We start from the raw sequence: 11,082 nt of genomic DNA, 5'->3' as shown, positions 1-11,082 counted from the left end.
GTTATGCGGATCGGAGGCGCCGACCTTTGAGATTCTCTGTTGGTGATCGGGTATTCCTCCGTGTGTCGCCCATGAAGGGCGTGATGAGGTTTGGGAGGCGGGGCAAGCTTAGCCCTAGGTACATTGGGTCTTTTGAGATACTCCGGACAGTTGGGGAGGTTGATTATGAGTTGGCCCTACCTCCAACATTTGTAGCTATCCACCCTATTTTCCATGTCTAGATGTTGCGGTGATATGTTTCTGATGAGTCCCATGTGCTCCAGTATGATGCAGTCGAGTTGGATGATCGTTTGACATTTGTAGAGGAACTAGTTGACATTCTAGCCAGAGATGTGAGGAGATTGCGCTCGAGAGCTGTTCCTGTTGTTAAGGTCCGTTAGAGGCATCGTCCAGTCGAGGAGGCTACCTGGGAGACAGCGCAGGAGATGGCACAACAGTTTCCCAACTTGTTTGAGCCTTTAGGTACTTGACCCTTACTTTCGCGGACAAAAGTCCATTTTAGTAGTGGATATTGTAATGATCCTCGAGGTCATTTATGTGTCTTGCCATCTATTTGTCATATAGAGCATTCCTGTAGTGACACAAAGTCATTTATGACTTGTTGGGACTGACAGTTCGGTCACCTGGTCGTTTGTTTGGTCTTGGTGCGAATTTTTGTGTTTTGGAGCTTATGAACCTTCAACGATCATTTTCGATCAAATGTTCAAGAAGATGACATCAGAATCCAATTCTGACAGTTCCATCAGCTCCGGAAGGGTCATTTTAGGCTAGTATCATGACCGACTTGACTCCCGAGGGTTTCAGTGTGAGTCGGTGCGATTAGGCGTTTTAACTTTAAGTTTAAGCCTAAGTTTGACTTTGGTCAACATTCTGAGTAAACGCGCTCGGATGAGAATTCCGTCAGTGTGGTTAGCTCTNAGCTTAGCCCTAGGTACATTGGGTCTTTTGAGATACTCCAGACAGTTGGGGAGGTTGATTATGAGTTGACCCTACCTCCAGCATTTTTAGCTATCCACCCTATTTTCCATGTCTAGATGTTGCGGTGATATGTTTCTGATGAGTCCCATGTGCTCCAGTATGATGCAGTCGAGTTGGATGATCGTTTGACATTTGTAGAGGAACTAGTTGACATTCTAGCCAGAGATGTGAGGAGATTGCGCTCGAGAGCTGTTCCTGTTGTTAAGGTCCGTTGGAGGCATCGTCCAGTCGAGGAGGCTACCTGGGAGACCGCGCAGAAGATGCCACAGCAGTTTCCCAACTTGTTTGAGCCTTTAGGTACTTGACCCTTACTTTCGCGGACAAAAGTCCATTTTAGTAGTGGATATTGTAATGATCCTCGAGGTCATTTATGTGTCTTGCCTTCTATTTGTCATATAGAGCGTTCCTGTAGTGACACCAAGTCATTTATGACTTGTTGGGACTGACAGTTCGGTCACCTGGTCGTTCGTTTAGTCTTGGTGCGAATTTTTGTGTTTTGGAGCTTATGAACCTTCAACGATCATTTTCGATCAAATGTTCAAGAAGATGACATCAGAATCCAATTCTGACAGTTCCATCAGCTCCGGAAGGGTCATTTTAGGCTAGTAGCATGACCGACTTGACTCCCGAGGGTTTCAGTGTGAGTCGGTGCGATTAGGCGTTTTAACTTTAAGTTTAAGCCTAAGTTTGACTTTGGTCAACATTCTGAGTAAACGCGCTCGGATGAGAATTCCGTCAGTGTGCTTAGCTCTGGAATGTCGAGTTTGGTCTAGATTGACCCTTCTATTGTGTCTCGAGGTTTTCGATATCTTTCCGAGCCCTTTTGTGGGTTTTCACTTAAAATGGCTTACGAAGAGGGACCCACTTTTTATCGAGATGACTTTGATGGAGATTTCGATTGCGCCGTTGAATCCATAATATCAAATTTGGTGTGGTTGCATATCTTGTTTACGTGCACGGGGTTTCGAACGAGATCGGAGCACCCCGTTGGAGTTTTTAGTAGTTGGAAAAATTGCAAAAAATCTGCTATATAATGCAGATTTTCAGCAACATTTCCCAAAAACTTAAACCCTCATAACTCTCTCATCTTTTGTCCGATTTAGGCGATTCGAAGTGCGGGAGCTTCGTATTTTCGGTGGCTTCGCTGTAGGGTGTTCGAAAGTTGTTGGGTGTGCATAGGTCGAGGTAATTTCACGATAAAACCTGATTGCAGTACCTTTTTCGAGCCTTTATTTTTGGTATTATTGTTTTGGTCATATCCCACTCGTTTTAGCTCGGTTTTGGATGATTCGAAGTCCCATATGTTTAGAATTATTGAGACTTTTTCGTAGAGTGTTCAAAGAGTGTGCGCACCTTTCAATTTTCGTTTATCTCGAGTTTGGACTGCTGCTGCTTTCTTTTTTTAGTTGATTAAGGTGTGGTTTCTTGCTTGTTGGTTTTTGCTATTTTTTGAGCCTCGAATTGTGGACCATTTTGGGACATAAGTTTGGGGTGCTGTTTAGGGTCTCTTGAAGGAGTCAAATTCGGACAGTTCGGTGCGGATCCCATGATTTCCATTTTGACTCCAAGATTGACCCGTCTCCGTTTGTTGTGATTTTTGTGTCTAAACGATGGTACTACTGTTGTGAGCCTATATTTGATAGAGTGACAATGTTCAAATGTCGTTCGGGAAGGAAAAGCTCCGGTAAAGTGATTTGGAGAGCGCGCGATCGACCTTAAGGTAGGCTACGGCTTCCTCTCTTTTAGATTGAGCTTAATTGTGTAAAAACATGTCGATTGGAGTGAATTGGGGGTGGATACCAGTTTACTACCTTACTTTTATTAGATACCTTATGATAGGATCGATTGGCCACATTTCGGGTATAATATCATGCTAACCGGTTTAGTAGAGTTGCATGCTTATGTGCTAAATGCTATTGTATGCTTGTATGCTATGTATTGCATGCCTTGTTCATTCTTAACCATAAGCATGATGTCATTAGTCTAGGTTAGGCTAGCATTGCCTTAGACTTATGACCCGTATGGGCTGGATAGCCTTGACTTGCTACCAACGTCGTTTGGATAACTTAGCTCCTTGTAGACTGGAATAGCAAACTAGAGTTTTATAGTTTGAGCCTTAGATTAGGCGTTATCACTACTTGCTGCACTTCTGTAGCTTATCCCTCTCATACGACGCATACTCGAAGGTTTGGTGCATCACTCGAGGTGTGGGAATGAGATAGTATAGGCTTGGAGCCTTTTTTGTGATGTCTTAAAGTGGAGGGCGTTCCACGGTGGTTGTTGTCGAATTGAATCATATTAGAGATACCATCACCCCCGGGGTAGTTCTTTCTAGCTGGCTGGGTAGACTCGGTGATATCAGCGATCGTCCCCGGGCCTCTCTTTCTAGTTGGGTTGGGAGTGTGCTACTGGCTGGGTGTCCCCGGTTAGCTCTTTCTAGCTAGTCTGGGAGCTGACTCCATGGTAGGACGACTCACGATATCTACCTCACTCACGGGTCCCTGTTTCTAGCTGGGCGGGAGTGCACTGCTGGCTGGGTGGAGTATGATGGATTATGTTAGTTACTTTGGGCTAGGAGCCCGATTTTCTTCTTTCTCAGTAGACTTAGCTTTTCTGTGTACCTGTCGGGATTATGGGGGTTCGTTTAGGTTTTATTTGTGCGTGTGCTTTCTTTTCTTATCCGCTTTGACCTCTTTGGGTCTAGATTCTATCCTTTCTTATTGTTTTTACCCTTTTTACTCAGACGGCCTATGATGCCTATTGAGTACCTGTTGTGTTGGTACTCATGCTACGCTCTGCATCTATTTCATGATGCAGGTCCCAGTAACAATTACCAGCGGTGATTAGTTTCGGCATTCTTTTGCAGCTGTGATTCGGAGACGAGGGCGAGCTCTTGGTGTTTTGGGGTTTGTTCTGTCTCCTTCTTTTGTTTTAGCTAGTCTTGTTGCCTTTGAGACACGCTCTGTTGTGGCCCACTTTTGGGACTTGTACTCTTTATTAGATAGCTCTGTAGTAGTGACTTCCAAGTTCTGGGAGGGATTTCTGTATATATTTATTTTGGGTTGCTTCCGCCTTGTAATTCTTGTTTAGATTATTATTTTCGTTAGTTTCTTCGCTTTTGCTCATTGCTTGACGTTTTGGGCTACGGGTTGATTTACTTACTGGTAGGGTATAGTAGGTGTTATCATGACTCGAGAAATCGGGTTGTGACAAGTTGGTATCAGAGTCTCAAGTTCACCTGTCTCACTTGTACAGAGCTAACATCTAGTAGAGTCTTGCGGATCGGTGCGGAGATGTCCGTAACTTATCTTCGGGGGGCAACAGGATGTCCTTAGAAAGATTTCCTCTTTTGTTTAACTTTCATGCTGCATGTGTCTTATTGGTTCCTTAAGATCTCTCTTGTTTCACTCTTTCGCTGGATGGCTCGCTCGTGAGGTGGCGCGACCAGGGGTTATACACCCAGGCCTGCAGACAGAGCCCCAACTTGGGGTAGACGCCGACCCCGAGGTCGAGAGAGGGCCACAACATCAGTCCAGGAGAGAGAGGAGGATCCAGAGCTAGTAACTGTCCCTTCAGCACTTCGTATACCAGATCAGCCGATGGGGCCGGGGCCAGCCCAGCCGCCACCTGGACTAGTTTTCACTCCAGATCTCTAGACTGCTATTCCTCAGCTCTTAGGTGTGCTTGGGGGGGATGCAGAAGTCGTCCACCGCAGCTACACCAACACTAGTAGCGCAGGATCATCGTACATTGAGGGCACCTCAGGTCCAGGTACCACCCGAGGGAGTACAACCCTTGGCAGCGGACAGACCTATGCCGCTTGAGGACCAGAAGATGCTTGGTGTGTTTCCTAGGTTGACAACACCGAGGTTTTCTGGGGCAGTGGGTGAGGATGCCCACGAGTTTCTTACTACTTGCCGTGAGAGGCTTCGCACTTTGGGCCTTGTGGAGTCTAGAGGGGCCGACTTTATTGCATACTAGCTAAATGGGCCAGCAAGGCAGTGGTGGCGCACATTCATTCAGACCAGGCAAGTTGGATCTCCACCGGTATCATGGGTGAGTTTTCTGAGGCCTTCTTGGCCAAGTTTATTCCTTGTAGCGTCAGAGACTGCATTAGGGATCAGTTTTGCAGGTTGGAGCAGGGCTTCATGTCGGTGGCGGAGTACGAGACTAGGTTCCCTGAGCTGTCCTGTTATACCGAGATGATATTACCTACACAGGAGGAGAAGTTAGGTGCTTTGTTTGTGGGTTGAGATTGCAGCTTCGGCTTGAGACCCAGTCCTTAGTTTGTGCGGGTCGATCTTTTTTATACGTAGTTGACCATGCTAGTACTATGGAGCATCTTCATCGCGAGGCCCAATTGCGCTGCGAGAAGAGGGCTAGGCATGAAGGCAGCTACAGTGACTCCCGCCCCAGGTCTAGAGTTTATCATGACTGGGCTGGATGACGGTTTCGATAGGGTCAGTCTAGCAGACCTACACAGGACTCTCTTCAGGCATCAGATGGTGGTCGGAGTGAGGCCAGTTCGAGTCAGGGCGGCGAGGTGTTTCAGTCGGGTTCTTCAAGCCATGATAGTCGTTCTTCTGGGAGTCGCCCTCGACAGGGTTGATATGAGTGTGGTGAGATGGGTCATTGGGCCAGGGATTGCCCTCAGCATAGTCGGATTGCTCCCGCTCCTTATGCAACTCCCCCAGCTTTACCTGCACCTCTAGTTAGAGGCCGTGGTCAGGGTCAGGACCGTAGAGGTGGTCAGCAGGGTATACGGGGTGGTCCCCAAGGAGGCAGGTCAGGTGGTAGGTCTGATGGTCAGGGCAGAGGCAGACATAGCCACTTCTATGCAGCTCCAGTGAGGGGGAAAGCTGAGGCAGGAGACGATGTGATCACAGGTACGATTCTTTTATGCCAGCAGTCCGCCTTAGCTTTATTTGATCTAGGCTCTACTTTTTTGTACGTTTCTATTTACTATGCCTCTCGATTGAGTATGATGTCTGAGCCTCTGGTAGCGCCGTTGCGTGTGACGACCCCTGTGGGTGAGTCTTTAGTAGTGGATCTGGTATTTCGATCTTGCTTAGTTACTATCCAAAGGTGTGACACCCGGACTGACCTTATATTACTTGACATGGTTTATTTCGATGTGATTCTGGGCATGGACTGGTTATCCCCTTATCGCGCTATTTTAGATTACTTCTCTAAGACCGTTACCTTAGCCATTCCTGGTATTCCTCTGAGGGTGTGGCAGGGATCTCATGGTAGAACACCAGTTGGGGTTGTCTCTTTTATTCGGGCTAGGAGGCTAGTGGCTAGTGGATGCTTATCATATTTGGCCTAGGTACGTGATGTGATTAAGGAGGTTCCTCCGATTGAGTCAATTCCTATTGTTCGTGACTTCTTAGATGTGTTTCCTACTAACCTACCTGGCCTACCCCAAAGCGTGATATTGATTTTCCGATTGTGCTTGAGCCAAGCACTCAGCCTATTTCTATTCAGCCATATCGGATGACTCCTGCAGCGCTCAAGGAGCTCAGTGTTCAACTTCAGGATCTCTTAGGTAAGGGATTTATCAGACCTAGTGTATCACCTTGGGGCTCTACCATTCTTTTTGTTAGGAAGAAGAACGTTACTTTGCACATGTGCATTGACTATAGACAGTTGAATAAGGTTACTGGGAAGAATCGATATCCTCTACCTAGGATTGATGACCTATTTGACCAGCTATAGGGAGCTTCAGTGTTCTCTAAGATTGATTTGAGGTCCGGTTACCACAAGTTGAGGATTAGGGCAACAGACATCCCTAAGACTGCATTCAGGACCCGTTATGGCCATTATTAGTTCTTGGTGATGTCATTTGGGTTGACTAATGCCCCTGCTACCTTTATGGACTTGATGACGCGCGTTTTCAGGCCTTATCTTGATTCCTTCGTCATAATCTTCATTGATGACATTTTGATATACTCGTGAAGTAGGGGTGATCATGAGCAGCATTTGAGAGTTCTGATCTAGACTTTGAGAGATCAGCGGCTTTTTGCCAAGTTCTCAAAGTGCCAGTTTTTGTTAGAGTCTGTGGCGTTCTTGAGGCATGTTGTATCTAAGGAGGGCATTATGATAGATCCGGCGAAGATTGAGGCTATTCGTGATTGGGCTAGGCCCACCTGAGTTACTGAGATTCGGAGCTTAGTTGGACTAGCAAGCTACTACAGACGATTTGTGGAGGGTTTCTCTACCTTGGCAGCATCTCTGACCAGGTTGACTCGTGTTGATGTTTCCTTTGTTTGGTCAGAGGAGTGTGAGGCGAATTTTTAAGGCTCAAGGAGTTATTGACCACCGCTCCTATATTGATTCTTCCAGTTGAGGGCGAGGGCTTCACGATTTATTGTGACGCATCTGGCATTGCTTTGGGTTGTGTATTGATGCAGCAGGGCCGGGTTATTGCTTATGTGTCGAGGCAGCTTAAGATTCATGAGTGCAACTACCCCACCCACGACTTAGAGTTGGCAGCGGTAGTTTTCGCACTTAAGATTTGGAGGTACTACTTGTATGGAGTTCGATGTGAGATCTATACCGATTACAGGAGTCTTCAGTATATCATGAACCAGAGGGACCTTAATTCGAGGAATTGTCGTTGGATTGAGCTCCTGAAGGACTATGACCTCTCCATTCTCTATCATCCGGGTACGGCAAATATGGTAGCGGACGCCTTAAGCTAAAAAGCGGTGAGCATGGGCAGTCTAGCCTTCATATCTATTGAGGAGCGACCCTTGGCTATGGACATTCAGTTCTTAGCCAATATCATGGTTCGGTTGGATATCTCAGATTCTAGACGTGTCTTGGCCCATATGGGAGTTCAGTCTTCCGTGCTTGATAGGATTCGTACTGGTCAGTTTGAGGATGAGGCCTTGGTGGCCCTTATAGATCGAATGTTAGCGGGTGATGGTGGTCGAGCTACCTTAGATCCTAATAAAGTGTTGAGATTCGCCGGCCGAATTTGTGTTCCGAGAGTTGGAGATTCGATACAGTTGATACTTTCTTAGGGCCATGAGTCTAGATACTCTATTCATCCGGGCACAACGAAGATGTATCATGATTTGAGGCAGCATTACTGGTGGTGAGTTTCTGAGATTACCCATTCTGGAGTGGAAGTGGGAGCGTATCACTATGGACTTCATAGTGGGGTTGCCTCGGACTTCTAGAGGTGTTGATAACATTTGGGTCATCGTTGATCGATTGACCAAGTCAACACATTTCCTTCTCCTTCAGTCTTCATTTAGCGCCGAGAGGTTGGCTCGTATCTACATTCGGGAGGTGGTTCGACTTCATGGGGTGCCAGTTTCTATTATATCAGATAGGGGCTCTCAGTTCACGTCCAGCTTTTGGAGGACCTTTCAGGATGAGTTGGGCACTCGGGTTGACCTTAGCAAAACTATTCACTCGCAGACGGATGGCCAATCGGAGCGTACTATTCAGGTCCTTGAGGATGTGTTGCGGGCCTTTGTTATGGATTTTGGAGGTCAGTGGGGCCAGTTCTTACTTTGGCGGAGTTTGCGTACAACAACAACTACCACTCTAGTATTCAGATGGCTCCATTCGAGGCATTATATGGTAGGCATTGTCGCTCTCCAGTTTGTTGGTTTGAGTCTACAGAGCCTAGGCCGCGTGGTATAGATTTGCTTCAGGAGGCCCTGTATCAGGTGAGGGTGATTCAGGATAGGCTCAGGACGGCTCAGAGTAGGCACCCGAGTTATGCGGATCGGAGGCGCCGACCTTTGAGATTCTCTTTTGGTGATCGGGTATTCCTCTGTGTGTCGCCCATGAAGGGCGTGATGAGGTTTGGGAGGTGGGGTAAGCTTAGCCCTAGGTACATTGGGTCTTTTGAGATACTCCGGACAGTTGGGGAGGTTGATTATGATTTGGCCCTACTTCCAGCATTTACAGCCATCCACCCGATTTTCCATGTCTCGATGTTGCGGTGATATGTTTCTGATGAGCCCCATGTGCTCCAGTATGATGCAGTCGAGTTAGATGATCGTTTGACATTTGTAGAGGAACCAGTTGCCATTCTAGCCAGAAATATGAGGAGATTGCGCTCGAGAGCCATTCCTGTTGTTAAGGTCCGTTGGAGGCATCGTCCAGTCGAGTAGGCTACCTGGGAGATCGAGCAGGAGATGCAGAGCAGTTTCCTAGCTTGTTTGAGCCTTTAGGTACTTGACCCTTACTTTCGCGGATGAAAGTCCTTTTTAGTAGTGGATATTGTAATGATCCTAGAGCTCATTTATGTGTCTTTCCTTCTATTTTTCATTTAGAGCGTTCCTGTAGTGACCCCAAGTCATTTATGAGTTGTTGGGACTGACAGTTCGGTCAACTGTTCGTTCGTTTGGTCTTGGTGCAAATTTTTGTGTTTTGGAGATTATAAACCTTGAACGATCATTTTCGATCAAAAGTTCAAGAAGATGACATCAGAATCCAATTCTGACAATTCCATCAGCTCCGGAAGGGTCATATTAGGCTAGTAGCATGATCGACTTGACTCCCTAGGGTTTCAGTGTGAGTCGGTGCGATTAGGCGTTTTAACTTTAAGTTTAATCCTAAGTTTGACTTTGGCCAACATTCTGAGTAAACGCGCCCGAATAAGAATTTCGTCAGTGTGGTTAGCTCTGGAATGTCGAGTTTGGTCTAGATTGACCCTTCTTTTGTGTCCCGAGGTTTTCGATATCTTTCCGAGCCCTTTTGTCGGTTTTGACTTAAAATGGCTTACGAAGAGGAACCCACTTTTTATCGAGATGACCTTTGATGGAGATTTCGATTGCGCCGTTGAGTCCATAATATCAAATTTGGTGTGGTTGCATATCTTGTTTACGTGCACGGGGTTCCGAACGAGATCGGGGCACCCCGTTGGAGTTTTTAGTAGTTGGAAAAATTGCAGAAAATCTGCTATATAATGCAGATTTTTAGCAACACTTCCCAAAAACTTAAACGCTCATAACTCTCTCATCTTTTGTGCGATTTTGGCGATTCGATGTGCGGGAGCTTCGTATTTTCGGTGGCTTCGCTGTAGGGTGTTCGAAAGTTGTTGGGTGTGCGTAGGTCGAGGTAATTTCACGATAAAATCTGATTGCAGTACCTTTTTCGAGCCTTTGTTTTTGGTATTATTGTTTTGGTCATATCCCACTCATTTTAGCTCGGTTTTGGATGATTCGAAGTCCCATATGTTGAGAATTATCGAGAATTTTTCGTAGAGTGTTCAAAGAGTGCTGCGCACCATTCAATTTTCGTTTATCTCGAGTTTGGACTGCTGCTGCTTTCTTTTTTTAGTTGATTAAAGTGTGGTTTCTTGCTTGTTGGTTTTTGCTATTTTTTGAGCCTCGAATTGTGTTCCATTTTGGGACATAAGTTTGGGGTGCTGTTTAGGGTCTCTTGAAGGAGTCAAATTCGGACAGTTCGGTGCGGATCCCATGATTTCCGTTTTGACTCCAAAATTGACCCGTCTCCGTTTGTTGTGATTTTTGTGTCTAAACGATGGTACTAATGTTGTGAGCCTATATTTGATAGAGTGACAATGTTCAAAGGTCGTTTGGGAAGGAAAAGCTCCGGTAAAGTGATTTGGAGAGCGCGCGATCAACCTTAAGGTAGGCTACGGCTTCCTCTCTTTTAGATTGAGCTTAATTGTGTAAAAACATGTCGATTGGAGTGAATTGGGGGTGGATACCAGTTTACTACCTTACTTTGATTAGATACCTTATGTTAGGATCGATTGGCCACATTCCGGGTATAGTATCATGCTAACCGGTTTAGTAGAGTTGCATGCTTATGTGCTAAATGCTATTGTATGCTTGTATGCTATGTATTGCATGCCTTGTTCATCCTTAACCATAAGCATGATGTCATTAGTCTAGGTTAGGCTAGCATTGCCTTAGACTTATGACGCGTGTGGGCTGCATAGCCTTGACTTGCTGCCAACGTCATTCGGATAACTTAGCTCCATGTAGATTGGAATAGCAGACTTGAGTTTGATAGTTTGAGCCTTGAATTAGGCGTTATCACTACTTGCTGCACTTCTGTATCTTATCCCTCTCATACAACGCATACTCGAAGGTTTGGTGCATCACTCGA

The sequence above is a fragment of the Solanum stenotomum genome, chromosome 4 (assembly GCF_019186545.1).
Source record: "Solanum stenotomum isolate F172 chromosome 4, ASM1918654v1, whole genome shotgun sequence".
Classification (NCBI taxonomy): Eukaryota; Viridiplantae; Streptophyta; class Magnoliopsida; order Solanales; family Solanaceae; genus Solanum; species Solanum stenotomum.
Note: the sequence above shows the minus strand (reverse complement) of the source record.